The following is a 10,065-nucleotide window of genomic DNA, read 5'->3' as shown; positions in this document are numbered from 1 at the left end:
AAGAGCCTGCTAGAATCCCGGGCTTCTCCCAGCCTCTCAGATCACTTCATGCTGGAGAAAGCTGCAGTCCTCTACTGGCAGTTGTTGCTCTGGGCTTTCCTCAGGGTGGAGAAGGTTCTGCTGCAGCTATTATTACTTTTCTGGTAGACAAAACCAGCAAACTCCACTCCTGTGGATCAAGGGCGGCCCACTGGTCTTTGCCTCATTCCAACCAGCATCTAGATGGCCTCATCCGGTTTGGAACTCAGCATCTTTCCTTCTTTTACCAGCCCTGCTCTTCTCTCCCAGAGAACTGGAGCTCTGTGCTTCCGACGCTCCCCCACATGCCTATACCAGTAGTTTGGAGACCAAAACACTAAACCAAGAAGAGGCTCTCAACCTGCTCTGTTGCACAGCTGTAGGAATCTACAAACCACTCCACTGCTGCTGGAGTTGGAGATGGCTAGACCTGGACCTTAGCACCTCTCTACTGGAGGTCTCCTGACCCCACTCCCTAGGTTCCCCAACTGGAAAACATCTCTCATCTGTAGCTCTTTGGGAGTTGCAGCATACACAGGGGCTGTTGAACCACAGGCGAGACTGTGGTGCTTCATGGGAGATGCTGTCAAGCCAAGGCACTCAGCCTCCAGGGAGGAATGAGACCATGAGGCACTCAAACTACAGTCATAACCCTTAGGCCTGGGGCCAGAGTTCCTAGGCAAGTTCCGCTCTGAAGTTTCCCCACTGAGCCAAAGGACTCTGCATGTGACATTCCTGATTCATTCAGGACAAGAAAACACATCAACAGGTCAACGTCCCCCCAGGCCAGTCTAAAGAAACATTCCAGAGAAACCAGCTGTCACACGGGCTCGGGGGTCACCTTTCAAGTGCTGCCACAAACTTGCTTAGCGTGTCTCAGTGGGAGAACAAGAGGCCATGAGCTTAGTAGCAGATGTCGTAGCAGCACTGAACCTTGGGCATCTGTCTCATTTGGGAAGAGTGTCCAGTGTTAAATAACCTTTCAGTTGTCCCTGACCTGACTGCAACTTAATGCAGTCAGGTCTGGTTTACAAGTAGCTGGCTTATGAGAAGACTGCTTATGAAAAGGCTGCCACTTGGGGTAGGCCTCTGCTGCTTGTCTTTGGCAGAGACAATGCCCACTCTCCTCCCTGAGGGTGACAGCTCAGGGGCTATAAGGCCAGGGTAGGCTCCTATAGGAAGTGGTACTAGCAGTCCTCTTTCCTTGCAAAAGTCATTTCTGTGGAGGGTCAGCAAATTCAAAAGCAGGTCTCTGGAAGATGAGCATTTCCTGACAACAAAGAGGATGTCTGTATCTGTCTCTGTCATTTTTCTTGGGACTCCTCCAGTGGGCTCATCCAGAGAAAAAAACGAACCTGTTAACTCTGGTATCTGCTAGGAAGCAAATCCATTGGCACATAAATGCTCTGGATGGTCTTGATGCTTTTCCATACCTCATGTGACAACAGGCTCACATGAATTACCTGTATATTCAGTCCTTTTTTATAGACCTCCATGCTGAAGAGAGGTCAACCTCAACACCACCCCCCCTCCCCCCGCCCAGACCAATATTTTGGTGTTTATATGGGCTATATGCAGTTTGGGGCATGGTCTCATTTTATGTTCATGTCCACCACAAAGGGGCAGGGAGCAAGGGCTGATCCTGACACTGGACCATTATATTTGGAGCTAGACCAAAGGTAGCAAGCATGGGAAGTTTCTGCAAGTGTTCCTAGTAGTACAAGCCTGGATGTGTTGAATGAATGTGGAAGAGCAGCAAAGTGGAATCTGGCCCGGTTGTTGGGAAAAATCCTGACTCACATAAGCCCACATTTTGAATGCTGACAGGTGCTCAAGGCTGTCAGTTAGCCAAGACAGCCCTGGGGCAAGCTAGTGCATTAGGAGGAAGCTTGGCACCTGCTCAATCAGTGCCAGAGGCTACCACACCCCAGCTGGTGCCCAGCCTGAGCTCGGGCCAAGGTGGGACAGAGACAACATATTGGATACCAGGGCCGGACAGCTGGTAAAACTCTTGTAAGGTCTGCGCACAGAGGAGGAGTCCGCTGGTAGCTGAGGGAGTAAGGATCCCTGAACCCTCTGGTTTTAACTTTGCCCTGTCCCAGCTTCTACCTCCCCCTGCTCTTCCCACACAGACCGGGAAAGGGGGAAAAAAGACAAGCCTGCATTGGCCGGGAATCGAACCCGGGCCTCCCGCGTGGCAGGCGAGAATTCTACCACTGAACCACCAATGCTCCCGGCGGCCAGGCTTCGCCGCGCCTGGCTAAGTGGTGAATAACGTTCGTCTTCGCGCTCCGCGCAGGACCTGCTTGTTCACGTCCTCCCTCTCCCAAGCAGCTGGAAGAGGAACAGCTGTGCAGCCACATCAGCTCTGGGGTGAGGCACCCACGGGAGGGGATTCAGCTGCTGGCAGAGCAGCAGAGGGCAGCAGCACCGTCATCTGCTACCTCTTGATAGGAGGAGGATGTCGGGGGGACGGGGATTACTAGTGAGTTTTAAGGTGTCAGAGGAGTCCAATCTTGCTCTGCAAGTTTTTCCACAGACATGACAAGTGGTGCCTAGTGGAGGAGCACAGCTGTTGGCCAGGGTGCTGGGCACTTTCCTTCCTCCTCTGCCGTTTCTTGGCTTCCTGAGCAAAACGGTTCTCTTCGAAGTGGGCTGTGGCTTGATGTGTGGTGCAGTGCCATTGAGACCTGATACCAGCCAGCACTTCCCAATGGGTAGGGTTGGTGCCATCCTTTTTGAAGTATGCTTTCAGGGTGTCCTTGCAGCGCTTCCTCTGTCCTCTGCAGGTCCTCTTGCCATGACTGAGTTGAGAAAAGAGGATTTGCTTAAGGAGACAAGTGCCAGCCATGCGCACACAGTGGCCAGCTCAGTGGAGTTGATGTTTCATGTTCTTTGCCTCAGTGCTGGTTATGTTAGCTGCAGAGAGGATGCTGGCACTGGTGTAGTGGTCTTCCCATCTAATGCAAAGGATCTTTCTAAGGCAATACCGATGAAACCATTCCAGGCGCTTAAGTTGGCTTTGATACATCACCTACATCTCACACCTGTAGAGGAGCAGGGGGATAACCACTGCATTGTAGACCAGGATCTTAGTTTCCATGTACAGATTACAGTCAGCAAAGACATGGTGAAGCAGTTTTCTGAAGGATGCACTGGCACAGTGGATCCTATATTTGACTTTTACATCAAGACTGACTGACTGGGAGAGGTGACTGCCAACGTAAGGGAAATGCTCAGCATTTTCCAGAGGTTCTCCACCAATGGTAATTTGTGGGGGTAGGGGAACAGCTTGTGCTGGAGCAGGCTGATGCAGCGCCTTGGTCTTCCCAATGTTAAGGGAGAGTCCCAGGCTGTGGTAGACACATGAGAAAAGGCCAAGGACAGACTGCAGATTGGTCTCAGTGTGGGTGAGGATAATGCAGTCATTATTGTACTGAAGGCCAGCGATGCCAGTCTTGGTAACTTTCATTTTACGGTGAAGGTGCTGCAGGTTGAAAAGCCTTTTTTTAAGGAAAAATTTCTGTGTCCCAAGTCAAATTAGCCAAATCAATTCCAAATCCATGAGTCATTCATCCAAGAACCATATGTGGCCCTGCTACCAGCAAGCATCCTCTACCCCTGCCTGGGGCTTCAGATGCACTCCTTTGGCAGGCATCCTACATGCAGGCCCAGGTTTGGATGCCCCCAGGTTTTGCTTGCCTGTAGCTGTATGGCCACAGGAGCAAGCTAGGGAGGAGTCTCCCATTTCCATAAAGTCAGTGTATAGTCAAAATCTTCCCACTGGAAGTAAAAGTGGGAGATGAACTATGCATTATCTCAGTCGGGGTACTACCCCCTGCCATGTTCATGGTTTTCCCCAGCCGGTAGGAAAATGCCCTTGGTGGTCATGTTATTTCCCCTGCCAGGTAAGTATGGTCTACACTTGAACTGAGCTAAACTGACCATCCATTTGTTATTCAACCCAGGCACTGGCAGCTCTGCTCCCACCTGTGGCTGCCTGCTGCCTTGTGGGCCCTTTCACCCCCCGGGAACCTGCTGCTTTCTTGCCCTGAGCAGGACCTGATGGGAACCCACCCTGCTGTGTCATGAGTGACTGATTGCGCTTTGTCCCTCCTGACACAGGCCAAGCACCCAGGCAGAGGGGGGTGAGCAGCCAGCGTCTGATGCCAAAACCACATCACCTGTTCCAGGCAGCACCTCCAGGTACTTGGCTTCTCTGGAGGGTGCTGGCTGCAGCCTGCCTGCCCCTCCTGCCTCCAACCCAAGAGCTGGCTGCCTGGGAAGGGCTGCACTATACAGCATCTACCAGGCAGTGCAGGGTCAGGCCTCCTTGACACTGCACAGCCATCAGAGGGCACCCCAGTGTGGTGCACAGCAGAGGAGCCCCACGTTGCTTGGTAAGGCTGGACCTTCAGCCTCAGCTCCTGATGAAGCCAGAGCCCTTGCTCTGAGCCTGCCAGACCGGACACTACAGCCTTGTGTCCGTCTCTCTTTGTCACTGATTTCCCAGCTGCCGCTCCCCACCCCTAACTCTGCCATCACTCCACAAATGCTGTCTTCCCGGTCAGGTACGCAGCACCTGCCGTCCTGTCCCCTGGGTCTACTGCACAGACCCACTGAGTAGAGCTGAGGGAGGCAGTACTCACCCCCTGCACGGCTGTGCTACAGCAGGGCTCCCCAGGTAACTCATCCACAGCATAGGGTCTGCCAGGGTCAGCTCTGTTCTCCCTTTACTTCCCTGGCCCCTGGAGAGTGTTTGATGCCCGAGGTGCCTCCCAGCCACAGCCAGTGCCATGCCTCCTCTGTTGCATCTGCTAACATCTATTCTTCCAGCCAGTGCCTCAGGGCCATAGGTCCAGACCCCGGCACTACCTGGGTTCAGTGTCCTGCTTTCCAGCTTGTCCACCTGACTCATGTTCAGGCCCTCTACTCCAGAAGAACCCAGTTTCAGCTTTTGGAGCTGCCCACAGTCCTCAGGTGCTTCAGAAAAATCAGAACTGGATCAGACAATCCCTACGGTTCAGTTAATGCAGGATCAAACCTTTGCTAACCCAGCTCTGGTACTTCCAAGGTGCTTCTTGCCCTGTGTCAGCTTTGGAAGTTGGCTCCCCAGTATGAAATGAGGACAACCACCCCTTTGCAAACAGTGCGAAGACAGAAAAAGCCTCCGAGCACCTCTTCATACTGGAAGGTCATGGTGTATTGGAGGGGGGAACCAAGCATCTGGGAAAACAAAGACCCAGACCTAGCAGCAGAGATTGCAGCTCTCCCCTCCCTGACCCACGTGGGCTGGGCCAGTCAACCTGGTGATGGTCTTCCCTGCAAGGTGCTGGAGAGTATGCTTGCTGCCAAGCCATGGCTTTTACCTACTTCTGTTTAAAAATAAAATGCAAACTTCCAGCTGCCAAGTCACATGCCAGGTATCCCTGTGCTGCACCTGGAGCTCAGGGGGAGCTTCATGGTGATGGCCAGGAGAGAACTCAGCTCAGCCAGTGCCTGCCCCCACATGGGGGTGGCAGGGGATAAACCAAGGGGAAAGGAGCAGCAGGTGCCAACAGCCAAAGGCCTGTGACACCCAGTAGGGCAGTTCTGGCTCCAGCCAGGAGATGGCTGTGCTCACTGCTGGAGAGTGAACGCCACAACACCAGCTTTGGGATGCACATGCAGGTACCCTGAACCAGCCTTGAAAAATGAACAAGCCACCATAGATTCATAGATTCCAGGGTTGGAAGGGACTTCAGTGGGCCATCTAGCCTGACCCCCTGCCCCTGGCAGGCAAGAAAAGGGTCACCAAACCTGGGATCATGTTATCCCAGCCAGGTGCCTGTCCAGTCTCCTCCTGAAGATCCCCAAGGATGTGGCAAGCACCACCCCCCTTGGGAGCCCATTCCAGATCCCTGCAACCCTTACTGTGAAGAACCTTTTTCTAATGTCCAGTCTAAACCTACTCTCCAATAGCTTATGACCATTGTTGCTTGTTATTCCAGGGGGTGCCCCGGTAAACAGATCATCGCCTACTTCATGTTGCTCCCCACCCATGAATTTGTACGCCACCACAAGGTCCCCTCTCAACCTTCTCTTGGAGAGGCTGAAGAAGTTAAGGTCCCTTAGCCTTTCCTCATAGGGCTTTCCCTGAAGGACTCCAATCAGACAAGTGGCTCTTCTTTGGACCCTCTCCAGGTTGTCTGCATCTCGCTTGAACTGTGCTGTCCAGAACTGGACACAGTACTCCAGCTGCGGCCTGACCAGTGCCACATACAGAGGGAGAATCACCTCCCTGCACCTGTTTGTGAAGCACCTACGGATGCACGACAAGGTGCGATTGGCTCTGCCGACTACTTCATCACATTGACGACTCATGTTCATCCTGGAGTCAATAGTGACTCCAAGATCTCTTTCTGCCTCAGTGGTGCTGAGAAGGCAGCCCCACAGCCTATAGGTATGATGGCAGTTTTTCCTCCCTAGATGCAGCACCTTGCACTCGTCCTTATTGAATTGCTTCCTGTTGTTCTCTGCCCACTTCCCCAACCTATCAAGGTCAGCCTGGATCTGGTTCCTCCTCTCCAGGGTGTTAGCTTCACCTTATATTTTAGTGTCATCCGTGAATTTGGACAGGTTGCTTCCCACCCCCTTGTCCAGATCACTGATGAAGATGTTGAACAGCACCAGCCCCAGAACTGAGCCGCGAGGGACTCCACTGCCCACATCTTTCCAGGTTGACACTGACCCATCCACCATCACCCTCTGAGTGCAACCCCTAAGCCAGTTTGCTACCCATTCTACTGTATAATTATCCATGGCAAATCTCAGTTTATTAATAAGGATGGTATGGGATACCATGTCAAAGGCCTTCTTGAAGTCCAGATAGATAACATCCACCTCGACTCCTGCATCTAAACTTTTGGTGGCCTTGTCATAAAAAGAAACTAGGTTAGTCAAGCAGGACCTACCCGCTATAAACCCATGTTGGTTACCCTCTGCATCACATTAGCCAGCAGGCTCCCACAGATGTGTTCCTTAATAATTTTTTCTAGGATTTTCCCCAAGATAGAGGTAAGTCTGATTGGTCTATAGTTCCCCAGATCCTCCTTCCTCCCTTTCTTAAAGATTGGGATGACAGTGGTGCTCTTCCAATCCTCTGGGACCTGACCCGAGCACCATGTATCCTTGCTAGTGGTTCAGCTATGACACTCGCTAATTCCTTCATTACCCATGGGTGAAGTTCCTCCGGTCCCGGTGATTTGAACACATCCAGTCCCTCCAAGCGTCCTTTTACTGTATTGCACTGACCATTGGTCGGCTGATGTTCCTCTTGTTGATGTCCATGATGCATATTGAGGGTTCATCTAGATTCCTATTTAAGAAGACAGAAGCAAAAAACTCATTGAAGAGCTCTGCCACTCACCCTGGGACTAAACCCACCTGCCGGGTGGGTGTCAGGGGAACTGCTGGGTGCGGAGCACTTCAGAAAGCAGGACATGTACGTAGACCAAACTATGATTTCAGAGGTGAGCACCAGGTTCCAACACTCATGGCCCCTGTGTTTACTAGAGTGCAAAACACCTAGTAACAGCTCTGGCGACAGGCCAGGGTCCCCAGCAGCTGGCAAGGGTTCAGGCACAAGCCACAAACAGGGCCCCGACCAGGAGAGGCAGAAATGGGGTGACAAAGATGCATACCCAATACCCACTGCAGTGTGACCCTGAGGGAAAGACTGACTGGAGCCATTCCTTGTGCTTCAGCTTGTCCTGGAGAATCCCTATGATCTCACTCCTGCGTTGCGGCCTCCATCCCCGAGACAGCCAGGACACCTGCCCAGCAGCCCCAAGGGAAAACGAGAGGTGTCAGTCCCTGCATTGGCCCAGTCCACAGTGCTCCTTGGCACAGCCTGGGGCAGGAGAAGCTGATCGGTTAGTTGTTACACTGCAGCAGGGGCCATGTGAGGGAAACGAGGAGGAGGAAGAAGCTGCAATTTGTAGGTGCCGCAAAGCAGCAGCAATTCCTGCTGCCTCTGAACTTTACCCAGAATCCTGGGGAGTGGCTGGGAGGAATGAAAGCATTCAGGGGTAACTCAGTGGGGCTCTGCTACCTGCCAGCCCCTGACTTCAGGACGCTTGCACACCCTGGCTGTGCAATAGGCTGCCAGCACCCCCCCATGAAACTGCTGTGCACTGGTCACAACACCATGCTGGGAGCTGGGACAGCCGGGCCCAAGCCCTGCTCTGATGCTGATTTGCCCCTGGGCCACTCACTTTCCAAGACACTCACTGATTTGGGTGCTTCCTCATCTGGGGCCCAGCCTGGTGCCCCTGGCAGGCCCCTGCAGCTCCGGCTGCCATCCGAAGGACTGTCTGAGGGGGCTTCTGCACCCAGGAGAGGCAAGCATGTGAAAACAGAGGCACCTGCTGTCAGAGGCCACTTCCCAAAATGTCACCCTGGGCCTTATCTCTGCCTCAGTGTCCCCATTTCTAACATAGCACAGCTATCCAGAGAGGTCGTCCCAAGGGCTCCATGGGGGGTTGGGAGGTCAGCTGCTGTGAAGTCCTTGAGATCCTCTGAAGGAATGTGATGGTTTCCCCGTGCCTGGTAGGGAGAGGGGGATGTAGCATACATTAGCCCGAGGATGTGGAATCAGCAGCCACCTCTAGCAGTGGTAAAATTGTCCTTTTCTATAGGATTTGCTGTGACCAGGAGCATCCACTGAAGGGTCCAGCAGAGTGCACTCACGTACCCTCACCCAGCGCTGAGGGCCTTGTCATGTCCCTGTATAGATGAGCACAGCCGCTGCCTCAGCCTCCCATGGCTGTTACTGCAGCTGCATTTCAGACCTGCCCTCCTCCCCACACAACCCTGAAGACGATCTCCACCTCTCGGCACTAGCTCCACACCCCCACTCCTGCCCGTTTGTAGGTCAGGAAGCTCACACCAAACCAGAGGCCACAGCGATCAGCTGGAGCACAAGGGTTTGCCTGTATGAGGGACTCCACCCAGCTTGCAATGCCCCCTTTTCCTTATACAGCAAGGATGTACATGGCAGGTGCATGGTGAAGCTTGTACCCAGCAGTGAGCAGAGTGAGGCAATGACTGCACCTTGTCTGGGGGTAGACAGCAGCTCCCCTGAAGCACAGGAGCCTCTCCCATCTCCTCTGCAGGCAACTAAGTTGGGGGAGGCCAGTGTGAGTCCCAGAGATACCAAGGACTCCCCTACTGCCTCACTGGAGGCTTGCAAAGCCAATTCCAAAGTATGTTTCTCCTTGCTGCTTAGGGTTTTGTGTGTGTTCACCACAGCAGGGAACAGAGAGGTGGCAGCAGCTTGGTCCACCCCAAGGGGCCCAGAGGACAGGCCCAAGCCACAGCACTACATCTGGGGACCTGCTGGAAGGAGGGAGGCTCTAGAGGTTGAAGGCTGCATGTGGAGTCTATTGCCGCCATTGCTGTCCCTCCAGACCACATTCAGTTTAACTTGGGATCTGTAATAAGACACGCATGGACCCAGTGTTACCCAAGAGACAGGAGGAAGAGGGTATGGGGGAAAGCAGCTCAAAGTAACAAGGTAAGAGGCAAGAGGATTACAGCTAAGAGTCAACTGTTCCCTAGTAGATAAAAGCCCTGGGAACCAGGCCCCAGGCTAGCTATCTCCCCCCTACCCACTCAAAACCCCAGCAGTTGGATTACAAAGCCACTGTTCATTTCCAAGTCAGTTTCTTTCACTTGTATTTAAATACATTCATTTACTGATCAAACTGTTCTTGCAGTTCCATTGAGTGGGTTACACCAAATTTCATTTTGTGTCAAGTGAAGACTGTGGTGAGCTCAAAATACATGCATGAGTATGCAGACAGACATGTGTGCTTGAGTGCACCCTCCCTCCCCCCCCAACACAGCATTGTAGAATGACAGCTTGGGACCACTGCTGTGGTCTGTAGCTTCCTGATCATTCCCAAAACGTGCACTGTGTGTTTTACCACTCTCCTAATGTCTGCACCAAGGGTGGAAATGCCCTTCTCCAATACACTAGCTCCAAATTCTGCACTGCTTCCTCCT

General features: G+C 52.9%; 1 non-coding gene across 1 annotated transcript; it reads right to left on the bottom strand.

The window, feature by feature from the left end:
• Positions 1-2,178: 2,178 nt before the first annotated feature.
• Positions 2,179-2,249, bottom strand: TRNAG-GCC. Its single transcript has one exon. It is a non-coding gene; the product is annotated as a tRNA-Gly (tRNA).
• Between the last annotated feature and the right edge of the window lie 7,816 nt (positions 2,250-10,065).

This window comes from Crocodylus porosus, unplaced genomic scaffold (assembly GCF_001723895.1).
Source record: "Crocodylus porosus isolate Cpor-Errol unplaced genomic scaffold, CroPor_comp1, whole genome shotgun sequence".
NCBI classification, from domain to species: Eukaryota; Metazoa; Chordata; order Crocodylia; family Crocodylidae; genus Crocodylus; species Crocodylus porosus.
The sequence above is the reverse complement of the archived record's forward strand: the minus strand, read 5'-3'. Positions and strand labels throughout refer to the sequence as shown.